General features: G+C 42.7%; 1 long non-coding RNA gene across 1 annotated transcript; it reads right to left on the bottom strand.

The window, feature by feature from the left end:
* Positions 1 to 2,306: 2,306 nt before the first annotated feature.
* LOC147460073 (uncharacterized) lies at positions 2,307 to 21,622 on the bottom strand. Its single transcript, XR_015187935.1, has 3 exons — positions 21,471 to 21,622; positions 15,239 to 15,306; positions 2,307 to 2,570 (listed from the first exon to the last, which is right to left on the bottom strand). It is a non-coding gene; the product is annotated as an uncharacterized LOC147460073 (long non-coding RNA).
* Positions 21,623 to 23,557: the final 1,935 nt, after the last annotated feature.

The raw sequence follows: 23,557 nt of genomic DNA on the forward strand, positions 1-23,557 counted from the left end.
CATCTTGTCAGTCTAGGGTTGTGCAAAAGAAAATTTTCTTCGATAGGACTTGTTGAAGATGCTATGGCAGAAAATTAGCGTTTGTGCTCTCCTTTACAAGCAAGACGGTAATCGATGTCCATGAAAGTTTACAAGGGTAGGTAATGCACCCTACTCCCCATCCCTACAAAGTATCATTGCCATTGCTTATCGTCTTGCTAGTCTAGGACAGTCTAAACACAAAAAAAAATCCATAGGACCCTCAGCAAGCCCTATGGTAAGAAATTTAAGATTGTGTACCTCCATATCAACGAGATGGTAACGGATGGCCATGAAACTTTTCAAGGGTGGGTAATGCATCCTACTCCCTATCTCTGCAAAGTTTCATGGGTATTGCTTATTATAACGTCGGTTTGGAACTGTGCAAACGCCAATTTTTTGTATAGGCTCCTGAACAAACCCTATGGTAAGACATTGACAATTGTGTAGTCCCATATCGGAAAAGATGGCCCTTCTTGTGCATAAATGGTGGGAACAACCCATGACTGCTCTTCTCCTCCCAACCACTCTCTATTTAGCCCTTGGCCTAGAGAACCCTAAAGTACATGCTTAACCTAGAGCCTTGCCCCACTATCCTACTATTTCCCTTATAGAGTGTGTGTGTGTGTGTGTGTGTGTGTGAGAGAGAGAGAGAGAGAGAGAGAGGGGCCCACCTACGATTGCATGTGTATACATGCATCATTGTCAGAGCTCAATCTCACTTTAGACCTTGTTGCGTTATTGATGTGAGCCATAATCTTCTAGAAAAGGTCCATCTTCATGTCCTGTGTGCGCACATATCCATGCTTGGACACATGCATTTACATCTGTTTACAATGTGTGCAAGTGTGTGCACATGCTTTTTCTTGTACTTTCAATTTTTCATGTGAACGATATAGCTTTTGGCCGAATTTTGGCTTTATATATAGTCACTTAAACAAGTGATGAAATCACGAGGCCGCCTCCAAGCAAACATACCTCAAGAAAAAATGTGGCTATTTGTATAAACACTTGCAAGCACATCCCCATGTAAATACTTCATGTTAACCTTCCTAAAGAGGGATAATAAGTACGCTACTAGATGTCAACATCAAATTTCTTCTCTCTCTCTCTCTCTCTCTCCACTTCTCAACTATAGTTTTTCTACTACCATGCCTGCATTTCTTGCTTTATAGCTATTATGTTAAGCACCATGGCTATGAGCAAATGCATGTGGGAGCCACAATGCCAATGGGGATGATGGAGAGAGTAGTATCGCCAATGACAAAGTGGGTGGTAACAATGATTGATAGCTTCACCTGATCATAATTTTCAATGAGACATATAATAGTATTTTCCAAAACTATGTTTACATGAAAGGTAACCACAATAAGAGAGAGAGAGAGAGAGAGAGAGAGAGAGTCTATGCAAGAGGAAGGGCATAAAGCTATTGGTATATGCCATAGCTTTTTGTGGATCACACAAGTTTGGTAGTAAAGTTGCATAATTACTACAACCTCCAACAAGATCACTTAATGGATTGGTAAACACAGGTATGCATAATCAACATTACCAAAGGAACCTTGCCACCAACAAGCTCAAATGGCGTGTAAGGGCTTTGAGTTGCTCGTTGTGGAAACGCCATCGATAGCCTCCCTACATCCTTCGACTCTATCAATTCCAGTTGCTACTATCATGATAGATGCTAGAAAAAGAGTCACCTTGACTCTGTCAATATTCATATGGAGACCGACGGTAGCATCAACTGTTGAAGAATATCTATGCAAAACAATCACAATGTTTGCTAGAGTTCCTGCCTACATCGAACTCCTACACTTCCTTGATGTAGCATATTGCAACATTGAGCTCACATCTGAGAGAGAGAGAGAGAGAGAGAGAGAGAGAGAGAGAGAGAGAGGAGCATGAATTTTCATGGTTCTTTCCTCTACACTCGGAAATCAAGCCATCCACATACTTGACACAACTATCCATATGACACCCTATGTAGAACACACAAAGACACAACCCCCACCCGGAGCTATGCCTCATAGAAGCTTAAAAGCTCTCTTTGCTTGAAACAAAAGAGAGATACAGCTTTCACAAGCAACAATGAGCTCACCACAATGTCACTGCATATGCAGGTTAAATAGCAAGCATATGCAAGAGCTGATGCACATGCCCAAAGTGTACACGGGGTGTCAAGTAGTAAGTGCATCAACCGCATGCACATCCAAATACTCGAAGTGTACACGGGGTGTCAAGTAGTAAGTGCATCAACCGCATGCACATCCAAATACTCTAATGTGAAATTTATGTAAATACCCATTTTTTAATATTGTGGTAATATGTGTGCCTCCAATTTTTACAGAGTGCTTGAAAAGAGTAAAAATAGTGTCCTTAAATACAAGCCCAACCAAATATCCATCACAATCTACAAGAAGTAAGAATCTAAATAGCATTCTTTTGTAAAAGAATTGCCATTCTCACCCATAGGGATGCCTAGAGCATCATCACTATGTCAAAATCTTGAGCTCCATCAACAATATATCAACAGCATCGCAAATAGGATAGGCCTACAAAAGACACAAAAACAATTGACAGCTTGATTGTGAGCATAAAGACAAATGAGTAATGGAGTATCATATAAACGTCTAACAAGTAAATTTAGTGTTACTTGCAGCACTTAAAACCTGATATCATTCTTTATGAAATCCAATAAGGAAATAAATCTCAATTGCAAATAAATATCATATATACCTAGATGGATCCAAGATAAGCCCAGATACACCATTAAAGGAAAGTGCAAGGTATAGACCCAAGGTAGGCACCCCCAAAGACAATATAACCATCATTTCCATCATGTATAGTACTGACTAAATACCACGACATCCCCACTAACGTCATCAATACACAATCGTAGGTGTAGAACTATGTACTAACATCATATGCTTCCAAACACACACACACATGAGCACACATCAACACAAAGCTCAACTTATTGAGTTTTTGTCAAGACTCCAGAGATCAAGGACAGACTCATCTACAACGAAGCCTAGCACTAAAAGAAGCATTAAATCGAAAAAATTGGTACAAATTCGAGGTAGTTGATAGGGCATACGCACCACAAAAGATAGAAAGAATGAGCCCTTATAGCATTTTGTGTCTCTCAAAAGTGTTTGCTTAAGTGGCTCCATCTAATTTGTTTCATGTTTAAAGTTTAAAGTAAAGCCACACTAGCTCTTGCCTTACATTGACACAATTTGCAATGAGCATGATCATTTAGTATCTCTACATGTATATCAATATCCATGATGAAGATTTTCACAGAACCTCTGAAATGGCATTTCAAACCATGGATCGAAGCCTCTTGGAACCTTTGAAATCCATTCCGAAACATCCAATTTCCAAATTTCATGCGTCATCAAATTAACCATTTTATTGCCATGTAATTTGATGAAAATAAATAAAGAATTGTGGAGCATGCAATAACTATTACAGTTTTGGAGGTCATTTCCTAGGCTTCCCTATCAAGATTTTGTGAGCAAGGGCTTCTTTGTGGCTGCATCTGGCCTTGTGAGGCTTCTGAAGATACAGTTTTTGACCAGCCGGACATTTATTTTTTGTCCATTTTCCAAGTTTTTCGAGTTTTCCTATTTTATGGTTCGTCAAGTTTTGGATGTGAGTGAGGCATTTCAATTAGACCCTTATGTAGGGAAAGGGGATGCCCCTCATTTTGGTAGTATTCTAGAGCCTTGTACTATCTTGTTTACTAAGTTTGTGGCCGAAAGGCTTGTGCCACTCCCTCTCTTCATTTTGTGTATGAAAAAGATCTCTTGGGATGCTCAAAGCCCATCACCCAAAGGATGTACAAGACGGGCGTACAATGTGGAGGCTATGTATACATCAATGTGGCTTCTATGAAGAACGTAAAATGAACCGCTGTGGTTGTGCATAGTGTCGTGTGATACGACCATTGCTTAGACCGAAAAAGACTGAAGATCTCACCCATGTCCCAAGAAAGGAATATCGACACTGCTCCACTACCTTGGAGGAACCCATTGACGTCTCCCACTAGCTACGAAGAGTATGTAGTAGCTAGGTCCAAATAGTCAAGTGGTGGATGGAGGGGAAAACTGTGGGCCCACCATGTGAGCACAGTGAGCATTCCACATGGACCAGAGACTCGAGAGTGATGCTACAAATCGTAGTAAAATCGCCGTGCCTCTGGGAAAGGTCCATAGGATGACCTATATCTGGGATCATCTATAGAGTGCCACTTCTCTCTCTAGAATTTTTCTCTGCACTTCTCTTCTCTCTCCTCTACTTCTACACCTACTCGTGAATGATTTTGACACGGTATGAAAGGCTAGAGCCTAGGCCTGATAACACCTAGCGGATCCGAAGCACAAGGAGGGGGGGTTGTAGACTGCATTTTTCAATCAGCAAGAGGGCAAGTTGCAGGTGCACTGGCTATCTTCTGACATGTGTAGACCTTACCCAATGGTCCATGTTTTGTGGCAATGGACCTACATCCTCAAGAATGTGCACACCGTCATAAAGTAGCTGACTTTCAGCATTTCCTTGCTATTGTAATCTATTTTCAGCATGTTCTTCGTCGTGTCCTACCCCATCCTGTGCATCTATTGGCTATCATGATCTTCTGGCAGTAGCACAACGGGTTGCTGCTCATTTTCAACATCAATAGGAACAAAATCTTCAGCTAATGGTTGATTAATGGCTAGTTGTTCATGCTAAAATTTGACCTTCTTTTTGTCAAGATCACCTTGTGTAGCATTGTTCAGCAACTTTGCCTCATTTAACACTACATTTCTGCTGCGTACTATCTTCGTGTTTCTGAGGTAACCAAAATGTATAACCCATCTCTCCCTCATCTCCATATCTCATGCAGATGCCCTTGATGGATTTCATGGCAAGTTTGGTCCACAGTTCTACAGGTACATGCACAAAGGCATCACAGCCAAAGACACGCAAATGGTCATATGAAGCAGGTTTGCCATACCAAACCTCTTCAACGATGCCATTCTTCAAAGCACGATTCGGAGAGCGATTGTACACATGAACTGTAGTTTAAAAGCCTCCCCCTAAAACTCCTATGGGAGATTAACTGTGGACAGCATGCATCCTCTCACAAAGTGTGTGATTATATTGTTCAGCCACACCATTTGATGCATTGTTATAAGGAGCCGTCAACTCTCCCTTAATGCGATGCATCTCAGAAAACTTGTTGAACTCATTAGAGACATACTCTCCCATTATCCGTTCTAATTGCTTTCAATATAAGTACTTTCTGTGTGGTAACAAAAGCATAAAACCGTTTGAAAGCATCCAACACTTCATTTTTGCTCTTTAACACATACACCCATGACTTTTTACTAAAATCATCAATGAAAGTAGCAAAGTACCGTGCACCCCTATATGAACTAACAGACATAGTTCATTTGGCAGAGTGTACCAAATCAAGAGCATTAGACTTCTTAGCGACGCCAGAGTAAGAAGAAGACTTCGCATGTTTTCCATACATACAATCATTACAAAAGTTGAGACAAGGGCCTTTTACATCAAATCTCCCTAAAAAAGCGAGAATCTGAAGGCTTTTCTAGCTCGTACAACCAAGTCTTTTCTGGCAAAGCTGCATTTGAGAATGGACTTCCGCTACAACCAAAAACTTGCCAAGTAATGCTTTGCAATACAGATAATATAAATTTCTCTTCTTGCCTTTCACAATCAGTACAGAACCCTCGTGTACTTTTCAAGACCCACCAACGCATCAATTTTGCCAAAATTCAAAAATTTGAACAAAATTCCCAAAATTTCTTGCGCTAATTTTGTCGAAATCCACAATTTTAACAAAAGCCCCAAATTTTCTCTGACGAATCTGTCCCAATTGCATTAGTACATGATCCCATAAGGAAAATATGAGCAAATTTTGCAGAAGCCCCAATTTTTCAAGCTCAGTCGTGCACAAATGTCAATGAAATTGACTTAGCCGAGTGAAATTTCACTTGTACATGAAAAGCCCCAAATTTTTTGAAGCTTTTATGCACGAACCCTGCAATTTTTGACGCAGATTCTGCTGTTATGGAAGAACAACAGTGAGGCTGAATTTCAAGATTGAGTAGGGTTCTGACTTGTCCTACGTGAGAAGAGTTGAGCTACTGTGACCGGAGAAACCAGCTGATGTGTGAATGGAAGTGTGCGAGACTAGGCTCTAATACCAGTTTGATGGGTGCGCAAGACGTAGGAAGGAGAGAGAGAGAGAGAGAGGGGGGGGGGGGGGGGGGGGGGAATGAATGTATTTTATATTCTAAAGGTACAATGTACAATAAGCGTTTGTTCTCACGCAATGAGAGTTGAGTGAGTTTATAAAGAGGCGAGGGCCTTTATACCCAACAAATAACACACAATATGGGGCAACGAACTAAATCTGGTCCAATCAGCCGCTGTTGCATAGCCAAGACCTAATGCAGTCTAAATACCATGCAAATGGGAGGCCATTCCAAGTGCACACTAGCCAATACGAGTATTACCTAACTCTAAATGAAGCAACAGAGTGGCATAACTCTTAACACCTCCTCTCAGCACCTGATGTGAAAAAAACTGCAAGAAGCCGAAGATGTGACACTTTGAGTAAAGATATCTTCGGCTTCGAATGAAGATGTCTACTACAAAGCAACAATCGAGGGAGTTCCAACCAATATGAAATTTACGAGTAGATGTTGTCACGAGCAGAGTAAGTGGGTGCCCAATAAATGGGGCAAAGCACCAAATCTAGTCCGTCCTATCGTTGTGGCTAGCCCAAGGCCCAATACAGCCTAAATATGCAAATGGGTGGTCAACCAAGATGCACACTAGCCACATTGCTCTAACCCTAGAAGAGTGGTGTAACACCTCCTATCACCTAATGCTGAACAAACCGCCAAAAGTTGAAGATGTGGGGTCTATTGCAAAGCAACAATATTGGGAACTCCAGATGCCATCACGAGTAGTACTCCCCTGCTACTACCAAGTGTATGTACCACACCTAAAAACAATTTGCAGAAAAAAAAGCTCTCATAGTAGACTCAACAATCCTGGGAGTATCAAAAGGCTTGCATCCAAAAGAAGATATGTCCTAGGAGTATCGAAAGGCTTGCATCCCAAAGAAGATCTATGGTCGATTATATGAAGAAAAGAGAAAGCAGCCGCAGCTTACAATCAATCATGGCGAAGCAATCGATCCACAAAAACTCCGGCTGAGAAGTCTGCACCGTGCAAAACTCAATCATTTGTTGTAATAGTCACAGCTAGACTTCACGAACCACAACCAAATGTTGTCTTGTCATTAGGTAGAGTGTCTTCCAAGCGAAACTAAGAAGTCTATGCTATGGTTGTTTTCTAAGAAGAGGGATGGTCAGACCGAGATGTATATATCATACCCATCCTCCAAGAAGAGGGATAAGCCCAGACAGAGTCGACGCTCACAAATGCCAATTATAGTTACACATTAGAGTTTTCGATAGAGCAGATGCAGGCATGCCTTGCCTTGCCATTGATATCGTGATCTCGAGAGAGAAACCCTTTTCTTGTTTCACCACCCCCTAGGGTTCAATAATTGAGAAGCTCAAAGGGCTTAGGGCTTTGTGTTAATAAAAAAATTGGCCAACCTCTACTATTGCTATCCCAAAATTGGCCAAGTCGTCGAAGTCCTTTGTTATTGATCTTTCTAGCCACTTTCCTCAAGAAGGGGTTCAACAAGACACTTCCCGCCTTTGACAGCCAAGGGGACTAGTGAGTAATTGAGTTGTGAAAGTATCTAGTATTCTCTGCTCATTCTAAGGCCTCCCTTACACTGTTGCACTTTTGAACTAGCTCGCATGTTGTGTCCCCAAGTTTCAGGTTAGACCATTGAGGGGCCAACAACTTGTCATGCATCTCCAGCCCTTTCCACTTGCCACCTTGCAAGCACAGTTTGGTATTGTCCATCATGACCTTTGTCATAACAGCCCATGCTTGATCCTGCTTTGTGATTGCAACCACAAATTTGGCACATTTGACCTCTGGATGAGTACTACGGTTGAGGAACTCGATACCGCCTCTATTGACTCCCAACTCGCCCATTGCCATGGCATTGAGGTTTTAGTGTTGTTTTTCTATAAGAATCCTTTCACCTATTTCAAGAGCTCCTACCAATTGCATTTGGCTAGCTTAAGCAACAGACCGTTGAAGGCTATGTATAGAAGCATAAACAAATTGATCACTTTCACTCTACTCGAGAAGGGGAGAAGCACAAACTCCCACATTCGCATCTTGCTCCTAACCTTATCCAACACCCATAGGAATCCTTGTTTGTGGGTTATATCCACCCCCGGAGGGGCTCCCAGGGGCCAAGGGTCTCAATACCTTCCCTTTAAACACAATCTCCTCGATCTACATTGACGGATCGAACGAGTCATTTTTTGAGATGGAGATCGATCTTGATTTTTCAATACTACACTTCGACCCTGATGCAATGGCATACATTTACACAATCTCCAAAGCCTTTCTAATCACCTGAGGACAAGCTTTGAGGAAGAGCAGGGAGTCATCCGCACACAGCTTCGCCAGAAGTTGGTCATTGTTGGGCAGAGAGAGCCCTTGAATCTCCCCTTTTACAGTGCTATCTTCGAGCAATATCACCAAAGGATGAGATCTAATGGCAAACATTAGAGGGGCTAGTGGACCACTTTGCTTGATCGATCTTTTTACCTCAAATGCACCCACAATTCTCTCATTAAACAGGAGCTCAGATTGACTACCAGCACCAAGAGTATTGACCAATCGACACATCCTTGGCCCAAAGCCTAGAGCTTCCATGAACTCTTCGTTGAAACGACCATGTGATTCTGTCATAAGCTTTATCTAAATCCAGTTGTAGCAATATACATTCTTGCTTAGTGAATGATGCATACTCTATGCTGACCATTGCTACCAAAATGTTATCGTAGATTGACCTTCCCTTGATAAACCCATGTTGGAGGGGGCAGGAGGGGAGAGATCCTAAGGGCAATTGTTTTGGTAATAATTTTGTATGGAACTAACATCATAATGGGATTCCAGTGCTTCAATTGGGAGCAACATATTAGTTTGGGGATAAGTTTGATGAGGCCTCTTTTGATGCTCAAGTGCAAGGCTCCATTGATTAGGGCTTGGTTAGCCATTCACGTAAACGGGGACTTGAGCTCATCCCAGATTTCTTTAAAGAACTCAGTAGTCAGGTTCGTCCCATCCATGAGACTTCTCTTTGCCCCAAGCTTGCAACGCAAGAGAGCATTCCTCCTCGAAGAATGCCTTCTCCAAGAGGCTGGCATCTGAATGGAACACTTTTTTTTTTTACACTTCCTAGCAGAGTGGCTCTGGCCTCATCCACTTCCAGTAAGTGGGCCTCTTGTTGGCCAATGATCTATCGCAGGTGATCAAACATCAGTTGAGCCATTTTATCTAGGTCCTTAACAACTTTCCCTTCCGCATCGATGACCAAGTGGACAATCCCAGATTTCTCGACTTTGAGGGTCCTGTAGAATTGGGATTGATTAGCCTCCTTCGACTAGAGGAATGTTTCTTTGGATAATAGTCTCGTCTTTCTCACCTCCTCAAGTTGTTGTTCGGCCAAGTCACTCTTAGCTTCTAACCACCTTTTATGCTCAGCTTCAAAAGCGGATCCTTCGTGTTTTTTGGTGGTTAATAGTTCAACTTCACCTACGAGCTGCTTCAAGCTCTCTTCGCGGTGTTTCTTACTCCTAGGGCCTATAGTCTTGATAGCTTTTTTACTATTCTTGGCGAAAATATCTCAGGTCCTCAAGCTTGCCGATTCCACGTCCTTCTAAAGCTTGTTCATCGCTTTTAAGGCTAGGCTTTTGAAGAGAGGGTCTTTGAACATGTGCGTCCTTGTTGATAAATAGCAGCTTCTTAGAGCCTTGGGGAAATGTCCTTCGTTTTTCTGTAATTTCATGCTTAACGGTAGGTGAGCCGACAAGCATTGTGAGGTCACCACCTTCATTTCTATCATTGATGGAAGCCAATCGGCTTGGTGAGAGCAGTAACATCGATCTGGCCGCGAAGTTGTACCGACATACTGTAGACTAGTGTACGTGAACCCTAGCATGCTATTCCAAGGCCACACCTCCCACATGTCCATTAATGCCAACTTCTCACATAGGCTTAGCCATTTGGACCTTTCTGAAACAGCTAACATGTTCGAAGAACCTGTTCTGAACCGTTTTTTCTCCACCATATTGAAGTCTCCCACGAGTAGCCATTTCCCTTCCACCTGGGTGCCTTTCGGGTGCTCACATAGCTTTGCTCTTTCCTTTGTCGAGCAGGGTCCATAGATCTTGATGATGGTGATGTGTTGGTCCGCCCACTTTATCCTAACTCCTAGAGCTCTCCCGAAAGGATGATTGCACCACCTTGGGCTCTAGGTCTCTGTCCACGACAGAGAGGACAACACTGTACCTGCCAACACCTTCTCCATAGAAGACAAGCTTCTTTCCCGTTGCTTGCTTTCTTTTGCTTGCTCCATCGAGGTCATGCTCATGGATAGCCCAAAGTTGATTTCTTTCCTTTTCTAACTTCCTTCCAAAAGAGGGGTGTTAAGCCCCTTCACATTCCACGATTGAAGGATGAAATCTTCCATTACTGAGATAAAGGTACATACTCCTCCACTGCTTGGAACTCTTATTCTTCCGTGCCTTCTTTTCTGTTGTCCATCGGTCCTTTCCCATTGTCCTCCGTTGCCATGAGGTTTTCTGGGTTGGCATCCCGGAGAACCTCAAAGATATTATCATACAGGAAGGGAATTTTGGGAATATCGGGCAGGACTTCTTTCATGCGCCCAGCATCCCACGCTTGGGATTTGAACCGCTTGTATGAGATGTTGGAGATTTGTTGCCATCCATCATCTTTCTTTCTAAATGCAAGTGATAGAACAATCTTCTGCACCACTGGGGATGTCGTTTTAAGCTAGGCGGCGGATGTGAATCGGTATTTCTGGGTGGCCTTGCCATTGCTTCAACGGGCGTTCACGGGCTTATCAGAATTCTCTAGGTTTTCTCTGCTTACATTGTGCTACTTCTCTCCTCTTGCCTCTTCATTGATATTCTGAGGTTGAGCAAAGATTTCCATGTCCATTTGGAGCGTTGCAGGCACTACTTTTTCACCACCTGTTGGACCTAGGGCCGTGCCTGTAGCAACAGGACACGACCTAGCAATGTGTCCAAATTTGTTGCATTTGAAGCAAGCACCGAAAAAGGTCCCAAAGTTTAGAGGGATGACCTTAATATCCGGCCCCACATTTACTACTAGATTCTTGGGTTGAGGCTTTCTAAGATCCCACCAAATGCACACCTTATGGGCTGCGATACCTGCTGCTCTGCCTGACGATACAAATAGTGGGGTACTGAGTGCTCCTACTGCCAGGTCTTTCAAGCTACTTCTCAGCCAAAGCCAGAGGTTAAAAAATTTTACGCGCATTGGACACATCTCCTGGAAAGTATCAGAAGATTCAAAAGAGGCATCCCAGGGGAGCATGCATACTAGCGAATGATTAAGGAATAGAGGGCTTTTAGCCAATATTTTGGCCACAACCGCTTCTTCACTGAATTAAACTGAGAAGAAGCCTTTGGCAAGGTATTGGACATTAATTACAGATCCACTTTGACCCAAGACGTTAGAGGCTAGAGCTGCAGAGCCAATAAGTTAGCTCCACTTTGGCAAGCATCCTGCCCATGAACCCAAAGACTAGTGTCAAGTTGACAAGCACAGCCAGTTGCCAATGTCTTTTTGACATAAGTAGATAGTGGTGTTTATGAGAATAGAGAGCACATGGAGTTAAATAGATCTCCAAAAGAGAAAATAGACTTAATCTACGTCTACATACTCCTTGGAGTTATACTTGTGAAGCAAGCTTAGAGATAGACATACAAAAACTAGCATATTTACTTGACTAGCTTTGAAGTTAAGAGTCCCCAAAATAGAGAGCGGAGCTGCCTTGCTTTTCTCTTCTTTCCACCCTCCTCCATTGTAGTTAGATCGTCCTTCTACACTCTCATATAAAAGCTCTAGTGTCTCCACCACCTTATCTCCTCTTTCAAACCCACCTCCCCCTTTTTGTATGCTACCAAGGAGTGTCTTCTTATTCCCCCTTTTTCTACTTGGGCACTTTGCTTTTTTATCGTTGTGGGGGTAATGATGCTTCTAGCGATGTTTGAGGAGAAGTGCCGTATTTAAGAAACATTTTTCAATCGAATGCGATATTTTACTAGAACCAAATAATTACTCGAAGAACATATTACAAATAGGGACAAACAAATAGCCATTGAGATAGCCAAGGTTGCCAAAAGCACATAATGAGTCATCTAGTCATGGACGAACATATAAAGATACTATCCACATTCAAAAACATTTTTGTTACAACTTAAATACCAATCAAGGTTCATAATAGGCTATAGTATATTATTATCTTTGGTTAAGCATTATCGACCAAAAAAAAGGTGCATTTTGGAAAAGTCGATCTTTATACAACATCTAAATGTTAAACTAAATATACCTAGATGAATCCAAGATAAGGCCTGATTCACCCTTAAAGAACAGCGCAAGGCATAAACCCGCGGTGTCACCCACAAGACAATATTATCATACTCCATCATCATGCATAGTATTCACTAAATACCACGGCATCCCGAATAACGTTTTGAGTGCCCAATAGTGGGTGTAGAACTAGGTACTAACATATGCTCCCAAACACTACACACACCACACGCACACACACATGAGCATACATCAACACGAAGTTCACCGTATTGAGTTTCCGTCATGACTCCGAAGATCAAGGACAAACTCAACCATAATGAAGCATAGCACTAAAACAAGCATTAATTCGAAAAAATTAGCACTAAAATGAGCTGGTTGATAGGGCATACGCACCACAAAAGATAGAAAGAATTAGCACAATATCAATTGGTCGTCGCAACTCGGACAAAAACTTCACAATGTAAAGTCTACATGTCCGCTATACGGCTAAAAAATATACCTAGATGAATCCAAGATAAGCCCAGCTTCACCCTTAAAGGAAAGTGCAAGGTATAGACCCACCGTAATCACCCACAAGACAATATAACCATGAGCTCCATCATGCATAGTATTGACTAAATACCACGACATTGATGGTCCACATTGCCTTATCTTATCTTCAAACGCGTGCAAGGTTAAGCATGCAAAATATGGAGCTCTAATATCTTTATGTCCATCCATTACTTTTTATCCCTATTTACATGACATAAGCACAATACCCAGCCATACCTCTAGATCCATCTTCTTGCCACGATCGCTCGTTCAAAAAACTTATCTCAACATAATTTGAATGTTGGACATGATTAGTTCTCATATGGACCCAACACAACCAATGATTGAAATCACATTGGCATGCATAAGGTTACATACTCTGGATGTCAGGACAAGGGCGTGTGTAGCTCCTTGCCAGGCGACCGAGACACTGCATGTGCAAAGCCCCTGGCGGCAAGGGGGGTGATTTGTCGGGCACGATGAAACGAAGCGAGGAAAGGCTCAATCAGAGCACGAAGCCAGGGGGGGAAATTTCCGTCACAGGGGCTTGGCCCGGGAGGTGGCAGAACGTCATCTCTCTCTCTCGCTGGCGCCCTCGACGGCCTGCTCGCCAGCGCCAAGGTTTGAAGCTTGTTATTTTCACAGTATGCGCCCAATGGCCATTGGCCTTGGGGCAATCACAAAATAAAATAAGGGCCGGTGCCCACGGGAAAACACCGCTCTCCCACCCCTTGCAGTAGGATAAGTCTCCGATTTGATGGGGATTTCCATTGCCGAGCTGCTGCAGCGATTGCTTATTGAGAAATCAGGCAAGATGACTGAATGCAAAGCAAGGCCTAAAGCACTTAAAGCTCAATAGCAAGGATATATTGGCAAGGCTACATGTGTTGAGGACCACGAGAAGGCGGCATGCATTAGTCATGCACGACAGGTTTAGGCAAAGTTATGACAAGTTGAAAGCAAAGCATGCAAAGATTTCAGAGCGAGAAACTTTCGATCATCGTTTTCTCCCTCTCTTGTTTTGGATCTCGATAGGCAAGCGAAGCAGAGAAGTTCTGGCCAAGACGATGTCGATGCTGGGTTTGAGGTTCATGGACGCTCGACCATCCAGGCCAAGTGGGGAGTGTTGCCACATGCTGGCAAGCGTATAGTTGCATGCTACATGCCAGTGGATCGACATTAAGGTATAAATTTTTTTTATTTTATGGACGCTCGACCATCCAGGCCAGGTGGGGAGTGTTGCCACATGCTGGCAAGCGTATAGTTGCATGCTACATGCCAGTGGATCAACATTAAGGTATACATTTTTTTAATTTTATTTTTTGTTTGATAAATGCAATGGAAATCAATGGACGGTACACACTCCAAGCACAAGCACGGCTTGTGGCTGTAACCATAAATCAAGCACGGCTTGAGTACACCATACCTTGACAACACACGCGAGTCGGAGGTTGCATCTTGATACAAAGGCAAGTCAGACAGGGCCTCTGACCTATATGATCAAGTTATTCCGCACTGCCCATCCGTAATTACCATTTTACGATGTTGTACAACAATTTTCTCGGGCAAGGCTCCTAGGCAAGCTGTCTCCCATCAGTTACATTTCACGAGCACGGCTATTGATTTTGATATCTCCTCTGGCTCACGTATGGGACGTCAATAAAGAAAACATCAGTATTCTTAAGAAGATATTACTACTTGTGTTTTCGAGGACAAAAACTCTTCCTTAAGGGGGGAGTAATGTCAGGACAAGGGTCAAACCTAAGGACTAGGGCAGTCATGGACTTCGGCCAGGGGCCGAGCTAAACTGTGTGGACAGGGGATCCGTCTAGGGCAAGGGGCTAGGAGCCCGCCTATATAATGGGGGGTTGGGAGAAGGATCCTAAGTCTAGTTCCCCTAGTTCTTACATTGGAGTCCTCTCCAAATCTACGAGTATCTTAAGAATTGAGAATCTATACACACATATATATGCACCTGCACTCACAAAAACATTCACAACATCAAATGTGTCCTCTAGAGTTTTTCGAGAGAGAACACAAGCATACATTCAAATAAAAAGAAATATATGAACTTGTGTCCTTTATTGTTTGCTCAAACTTGAATTTGATTTAAAGACACTTAAGATAAGTGATCCATTCCTACCTTTTTCTTAAACGTGACAACAGATGTTTTCTTGTCACACACACTCGAGGATCCTTTGTTTTGTCCACCTGGAAAATGCAAAGCAAGGGCCGTAGCACTAAGTACCTCACCAAGCGCTCTCTCTCTCTCTCTCTCTCTCTCTCTCTCTCTCTCTCTCTCTCTCTCTCTCTCTCTCTCTCTCTCTCTCTCTACTCACACACACACACACACACACACACTACTCATCAAAATGAAACTACTTCCCAATGCCCTTTTCCTCTTATGTATAAATATGTGCATCTGTGTATGCAAAGCATCGCCGCAATATGCACCAAAAGGGAGTCAAGACAACATGAGAACACACCAAGTATTTAGCAAGGTGGCCCGTGGGAACTCAAAGTTGCTAGCCTAGTTCCAAAATGAACTAGAAATGATGACACTGCTCATCGTTGCCAAACTTGTTCAAAAATGCACAAAAAAATGAAGAGTTAAAACAAATAATATATATATACATATGTATACATATATATACACATATGTATATATGTATACATATACATATATGTATATGTATATGTATATGTATATATATATACATATATGTATATGTATATATATATATATATGTATATATATATACATATATGTATATGTATATATATCTATATATATATATGTATATGTATATATATATATATGTATATATATCTATATATATATATGTATATGTATATATATATATGTATATATGTATACATATATATATATATATACATATATATATATCCAGCACTCACCTTCAAACGAAAGTGCAAGGTATAGACTAAGGGGTGTCACCAACAAGACAATATAGCCATCAACTCTATCATTCATAGTATTTGTTTAAAGTTAATAAAGACTACGGCAAGTCATCAAGGCCCAATAGAGAGTGCAAAACTAGGCACCAATATATGCTCACCCACAAACATATGTATGCATCACATACACATGAGTAGTGCTCAGATATCCGGGTTTGTAGTGTAAATTTCTCGGTCGAAAATGAAAAATCTCAGATGCAATTTCATTGGACCTTAATTTCCAAGGTAAAAAATTGAGCATTTTAGTCATAAACTGTAAATACCTTAGATATTGGCATAAATCCCATTTGTCTCATTGTTTTAACGTTTAAAAACAAGGGAGAAAAATGAAATTGCACATGAGCATAAATCAATACAAAAGTCTATGTGGTGAAATTCCATAATATCGTAGAGCAGACTCAGCCACAATGAAGAATTGAAGCATTATGATATGCAAAGAATTAGCAGTAGAGCAAAGAGGAGAAAAGGGATCAAACTCTATAGCGTCACTTCAACAAAGCAAAATAATAATCGCAGGAATTTGAACACACTAGTCACAATCAACCTTTGCGTGCGAGCGCGCGTCTCTGTGTGATCACATGCTCTCTCTCTCTCTCTCTCTCTCTCTCTCTCTCTCTCTCTCTCTCTCTCTCTCTCTCTCTCTCTCTCTCTCTCTCTCTCTCAACGAAGAGCATACTGCAGTAGCTGCTGGCAACAGTTCACTACGTCTTGACAAAGAGCTCGGGCTGCTAGGCTGGTGATCCGCCGTCGTCGGGGGTATGGAAGCCTTGAAAGATTCGAAGGGGGCTTCAGTGGGAAAGCCATCTTCTTGTCGGAGTCTGTGGAAGACGGGAGTTCCCGAGAATAGAAGACAGCAGGAGTTGCCACGGAAATTGCCATGGCTGTGTGTGTGTGTGTGTGTGTGTGTGTGTGTGTGTGTGTGTGTGTGTGTGTGAGAGAGAGAGAGAGAGAGAGAGAGTGTCTCGCTATGAGGAGCCAGACACACACAGAGAGAAGCGGATTAGAAGGTGATACAATACGCGTACCGAGAAAACACGTCTTTATAGTGTATTGTGCCAAGGGAACAACAATATACTCTTCGACTCTCTCTCTCTCTCTCTCTCTCTCTCTCTCTCTCTCTCTCTCTCTCTCTCTCCAACGACGGCATGCTCATGTTCTCAACAGATTCTACTCCTTGACTAGCTAATTATTCGTTAAAGAGCACTTTTCTATGATATTCAAATTTCAATCCTCATAAGCCCATTGGGATGCTTATTTGTGACCCCTCTATTAGATGGAATCTCCTCTAGATTCCAACGATCCTCTCCTTGCTGCACAAGGCAAACTCCAAAACCTTGGAGACATTCACTATGAATTGAGCTCGTCACCATCGCAAACAAGGAGGGTACATTCAACAAAAGCCAATCAACTCTATTGCTTGCAGTGCCTTCCATATCTCTCTTACAATTTAAAAAAAATGCATGACTGTATGCCTTCATCTGTTTGCGGCCAATTGTCCTGCATTTCTTGTCAAGCTCTTTGCATGCTCGCTATGCTTCTTCTTCCTCGCAATTGCCATCTGCCTCTCATTGTGTGGCCCTGCTTTTCCAACCCATATGCCTATCTCCATCTCTTGAGTCCTCGTGCCGATGCTTGCTGTCGACTACGACCATTTACTACCAAAAATAGAGAGAGTTCTTCCCCTTCCTCCATAGCTCTCACCTCCCCTGAGCTCTGATACCAATGAAAGGGCAAAGGGTAGACTGGCATGTGGTCCTCCTCCCCAACCTCCCTACTTATAGCCCTTGGCCCTTGCAAGTAGGTCCCCTTAACGCATGCTTGGCCCTCGGCTCCTAGCCGTACTGAGCCCTTCAGTCCTTGGCCCTTGGCCTGCTGCCCGGTCCTACCATTGTCCTGACAATCAACTTCTCACAACCCTCCTAAAAACAAGGATAGGTTGTGCCTATACCTATCTGCCTGTCTATTTCTGTCTCTATCTCTATGTCTACTGTTGACTTAGTGCAGAGTCTTAGTACTGTGCGGAACTCAACTGGGATTTCTTTGACTGAGAGGGCAGCATGTCTCTACAATCATCCTCTAGGACAATTCCTCACCAAGTGCCCCATCTCATGGCATCTAAGGCACTCTACGGTCTGCACGTAACCACAATCCTCTACGAGTGCAATATCCCTTTCCACTCAAAAGGTATGTTATCTAGAAAAATTGTGGAAGGGATAGTAGCCGCATTTATAGATGGCATAGATCTGCACTCTGCTAGGATTTCTTTGACTAAGAGGGCAACATGTCTCTACAATCATCCTCTAGGACAATCCCTCACCAAGTGCCCCATCTCATGGCATCTAAGGCACTCTACGGTCTGCACGTAACCACAATCCTCTACGAGTGCATATCCCTTTCCACTCAAAAGGTATGTTATCTAGAAAAATTGTGGAAGGGATAGTAGCCACCTTTATAAATGGCATAGATGTCTAGATCTGCATTGAGCGCATGAATGGTATGCCAAAGATAGAACCCATTTACCTCAACATGTCTAGCAGCCAAAACTATGCAGGCAGCTCTTGAAACACTATTTTTATGGATACTTCAAAAGCTGCTAATGTAAAATCCTCATACCATGGATGTGGAGAAACCAATCTATCCCCGAAGCCGAGAGTAGCACAGCTAATGACCCTAGAGCAAGTTCCTTTGATGAGAAAATAGCAATGAAAGTACCTCTGTCGAGAAAGATAATACGGCCAACAGCCCTCTTTGAAAGAGAACTCAATACGATCACCAATTTTGCCTTGTAGATTTGCTAGAATAACCATAGAAGGTGCCATAATACTTGCGAGAGAGCTGATGAATTAAAACCCATACTCAAACCCAAAAAGAGGATGGCGGTTAGCGATAAGAGGGTGGAATCTGATGACTGTGGGAGTGAGGGCGATGCATGTGAGTGCATGCGAGGAAAGGTGAGGGCGAGGGTGTGACAACACCTTTGGCTGGTTGTGCATGCGGGATAGGGGTGGGCAAGATGTACAACAAGGGCAGCTGGGTAGGACGAGGCGAGGAGAGGCGAGGCAAGGCGAGGTAGTTTGGGTAGGGCAAGGACGGGCGGGATTAGCGTAGATAGAGAACCAGGCAGAAGGACAATGCAATTGACAAACACACGAGGCAAGCCGTAGCGAGCAATGCGATGGCGAAGAAGGGCGAGGATGAGGGGATGCAAGTTGAGCACGAGGACATGCAAACAACGCAACGCAAGGGTGAAGGGATGCATGCGGAGTAGTGATTGGGGTTAGAATAGGGGTCCTGCTTTGGTTCTCTCTCTCTCTCTCTCTCTCAATTGACCTTCTAGATGTATTGATTAACTTTAAAGTGGTAATCCATCCTATGTTTTGATTGATGCATATGTGGCTCTCCTTGTCATCTCTAAGGACAAAAAGTCTTGAATTTTTATCATAGACAACCTTGCGAGAGTATCGAACACAATATGGGATTGGAAACCTAAGTCCTCATGATAGGCTACTCAATCCTTTGAAGGATGCAAAAGAAAGAAATTATAAGATCTAAGATGCTTGCTCCCTTGAAACATGAAGGTAGATATGCATATACAGCATCGTCATTTGTGCCTTCAACTCTCTCTCTCTTATCCTCACATTACTTTGAGAGACTTATAGCATGTTCAACCAAGAATAGTTTGGGCCAATTGTCAATTGGAATCTTGCTACAGAATATTGTGAAACACCACTATACATCTGACTTCAAGAGCTTTGTATCAAGGCTAGCCTTCCTAAGTAAGGAATATACGATGCCCTTTTGCATAAGGTTGCCCTAAACAATTTTTTCCATTTATTCGTCCTCTACTCGGTAAATTTAGATTCCCAAGCCATTTAGAAGAAGTGCATCCTCCCATTCATAGTCAACCTCTCTTTTTATGAAAATCCAGATAGAAACTTGGTCTTGTTCAAAGTGCGGCATAAGTTTGCATAAGTTTCAAAGACCAAATGAAAAATTAGAGTTAGCCACGCTTTGTTATCAACATATATGATTGATAATAAACATAAGAAACTCTCCTATATAGGAGGGAAATCTCCTATGAAAAAGGGAGCTTCAAATTGTATAGAGTACTTTTGAAGATACAAGTTTAGGATTCTTTGTTTCATTGTTCATTTCATTCCTTTGGACCACAAAAATAAACATTCTCATGGTAACTAGGTTTTCATTGTTGTTGATGACGAGCTGTAAGTTACTTATATAGGTAACACATGTACAATTACACAAAAAAATCTAGCTTAAAGCTAATTTTGTTTTTCATACGCCTTATTACTTATTGTTTGTAAATAAGTGTCCAGTTCTACTGAAACCACATATCCAATATAAGTCCAGTGTGTTCCTTAAATCGTTTCAATACCTACATGCCAGCAGAAAATAGCTAGACAAGTTGTATATATATCATGTGCACATTCCTACGCGTACTAGGAAGCAAATCAGCAAGGTATTTAAAACGATAGAAAGCATCAGTCCCTAGGAATAGACAAGAACTTTCATTCGAATAAAGCCTTTGCATGAATAATTTTTTGAAAAGATGACAATGGAAAAATGAGAGCTTTCATGGTCCATGGGATTTATGACCACTTTCAATCTGAAGTGAAGGGCATTGCCTAGGAAAACAAAGGCATAAGTCATACTAGATGGAGCGCTTATGGAGCCCAAACCTCGTTTTGGGGGGCTTACATGCCCTTTGGAGGCACATGAGCTTTCCTGGGTGTGAGAAGAAAAAAAGAATCAAAATAATTCTTGCTAATGTTATATACCTAGATGAATTCAGGATAAGCCCATATCCACCCGTTAGCCTGGGCAGAGCTCAATCAATGAGGGATAGGACAAAGTATACTCTGCATATGAAGAGAGGAAGTCACTCTTCAAATAATATGCGTCTTGCTTATGGCATTGGTATGGTGTAATGTGTCGATCCTTGTAAAGCTACTCTTGGCTGAATGTAAGGAGGTGTATCTCATGATCGGGGCAATGCTCACGCTTGCTCTCCGCCAGTGTACATCACAACATGACAACCAAATGGAGGACCCAATTGTTTTCCGGCGGGGGGGGGGGGGGGGGGGGGGGGGGGGGTTGGGGGGGGTTAGTGGACGTGTGAATGAAGCGCAAGAGAGGATCTCTCACAGCGCGTGTCCGACCGTGTCCACGACTAAGTGAAGGTGGAGATGCCTTCTCTTCAGGAGCGCTTGTGATACGACACAGCAGCAGGGCACAATGCAGTGACACAACGCTCTACTTATACAGTGGCTTCCTTGCACCTCCGTGTACCTCAACATTGACGCAGTCATCTCTCTCTCTCTCTCTCACACGCACAAATTTTACAAGCTCTTGACTAACAGAGATCTGCAAGCACCAACCTTTCATTTTCTCTTGTACGTTTGGCACCCAGAGTCTTCATTCCGCGTGGGCAAAGCGCGTAACGCAGAAGCGTAACCCGCAGGCCTCAACCTCCCTTTTGAGCTCTCCAGTTTGTTCCTATTAGCTGGCAGTGGCCTACAATAGCCTAGCCTATTGACTTCGTGATATGAGCTGCCCTGGTCCCCTTCATTTTCTTGCCACATTTTAGGCTTTAGGCGCGTGTCACACACGTCCACCCAGCTTGTGTGATAGTCAATGTTCAATTGTATGTTTTGTTTTGTTTTAGGAGTCGGGTAGGGCCCTCCTGCCCGCTCTCCTTATACACCGAAAAAGTGCACAAGAAGAACTACCAGGACTATGCACCCAAAATCTGAAGGCAGACGCTTTTGTCACTAGTTTACTCTGCACTGCTAGAGGCCAGAATTATCTTCACTCTTAGGCCCTTGAGAGACCCATTTCGCTAACTTGATATGGGCATGACAACAACCAAGTTTTCAATTGTATGCAAACTGGGCACCCATCATCCGTCCTCAAAGCCAAAGGATTCCTAAGGGTGGGTTCACACTACCTGGTGGTAGAAACTCCCATTTTCATCTACCGCCTCTACCCTTGTTAACAAAAGGTGGAGGCGTCAAATTCAACGATGCAGAAGCATAGAGCAACGGGGAGAATACATGAGGGAGAGAGAGAGAGAGAGAGAGAGAGAGAGAGAGAGAGAGAGATTGTTAGAGATTGTTGAGCCAACTAGCCTTGGCAATGTATTGATGGTTATTCAATGGGGGCTAAGTGTGCTTATATAGTCACCTTAGCAGATTGCCCTACCCAGAGTTTGGCAAACAAGGTGAAGAGGCATGAAGGCCTGCTAAGTAAGGGGGACAAAGGAGAGTAAGTTTACATAAGTGTCTACAATCATATGAGATTTTTATTGTGTTTTAATATAAAATTATATTATGTATTTTTAAAAAGTGGCTCTTACTAGCTCGCTTAAAATAAAATACATTAATTGAAAGATGCCTTCAAGATTCCCTCTGTCCTCATCGCCTAGCTGTTACCATATCCATGTGGTAGTGATGTGTGTAAACACACTTAGGACCGCCGGGATATCTTTTCCCTCACTAGAAGTTTTTTTCCCTCGTGCATTGTATATATGCCCATCACTCTAGGGCTAACTTGTCTTTCCATTGCACACTAAGTAATACATTCTCTGTTGTGTGCCTTGAGCTTCCTTTGTCTTCTCCAAGTTGTGTGTGTTTTCCTGCATCCCTAATTCCAACAATTGGTATCAGAGCAGGTTGCATCCTCCCGGGCTTAGTCGCCAGCAGCAGCTCCAGCACATGCCTGCTCACTTTCTCCGATTTCAGTGAGCTTTGACGAGTGTTCGCATGCAGTACTGCGTGCTATTTCGTCATTTTGTGCAGAATTTCTATCGGTGTCTTTTTCTACATAACAAGTCGCGTACAGTCTTCTACAGTTTGTGCTATACAGCACGTGTTGTTCGCACTCTATTTCTCCTCTTTTTGGACAGTTTTCACATCAAGTGCAGCGTTCGCCTTAGCTGACAACAACACAGATGTGTTCAAGATGTTTGTTGTTGAGGATAGGTTGGATGTGGACAATTACCCTATGTGGGCTTACATGATGCAACTATCCTTGTGTCAAAGGGCGTTTGGAACATTATGCAGGGCATTGATGTACATCCTGGTTCTGAGGATGTAGGCGATGTTGAGGATGTTGCAGATTTTGGTGGCAGGGTTGTTACTGCCACAGTTGTTTTGCCTACGGCTGAGCAAGCTCGTTGGGATGTAAAAGATCCGCAGGCTCATGCATTGATTGTGTTGTCTGTGAAGTGCACTATTACTCCTCACATTCGTTCAGCGAAATCTGCAAAATAGGCTTGGGATATTCCAGTTGGTCTTTATGCAAGTTGCAGTGAGGCAATAATTACATTGTTGCGTAAAGAGCTAGAGTCAAAGATTATGCATGAGAAAGATGACATGGACACTTTCCTTATTGGTGTCAAGGATATTTTTGTAGGTGAAGTCATTTTTGATAGTTAGCTTGATGCTTTGCCAGATTCTTACCAGAC

Source organism: Adiantum capillus-veneris, chromosome 4, assembly GCF_014529385.1.
Source record: "Adiantum capillus-veneris isolate H3 chromosome 4, ASM1452938v2, whole genome shotgun sequence".
Classification (NCBI taxonomy): Eukaryota; Viridiplantae; Streptophyta; class Polypodiopsida; order Polypodiales; family Pteridaceae; genus Adiantum; species Adiantum capillus-veneris.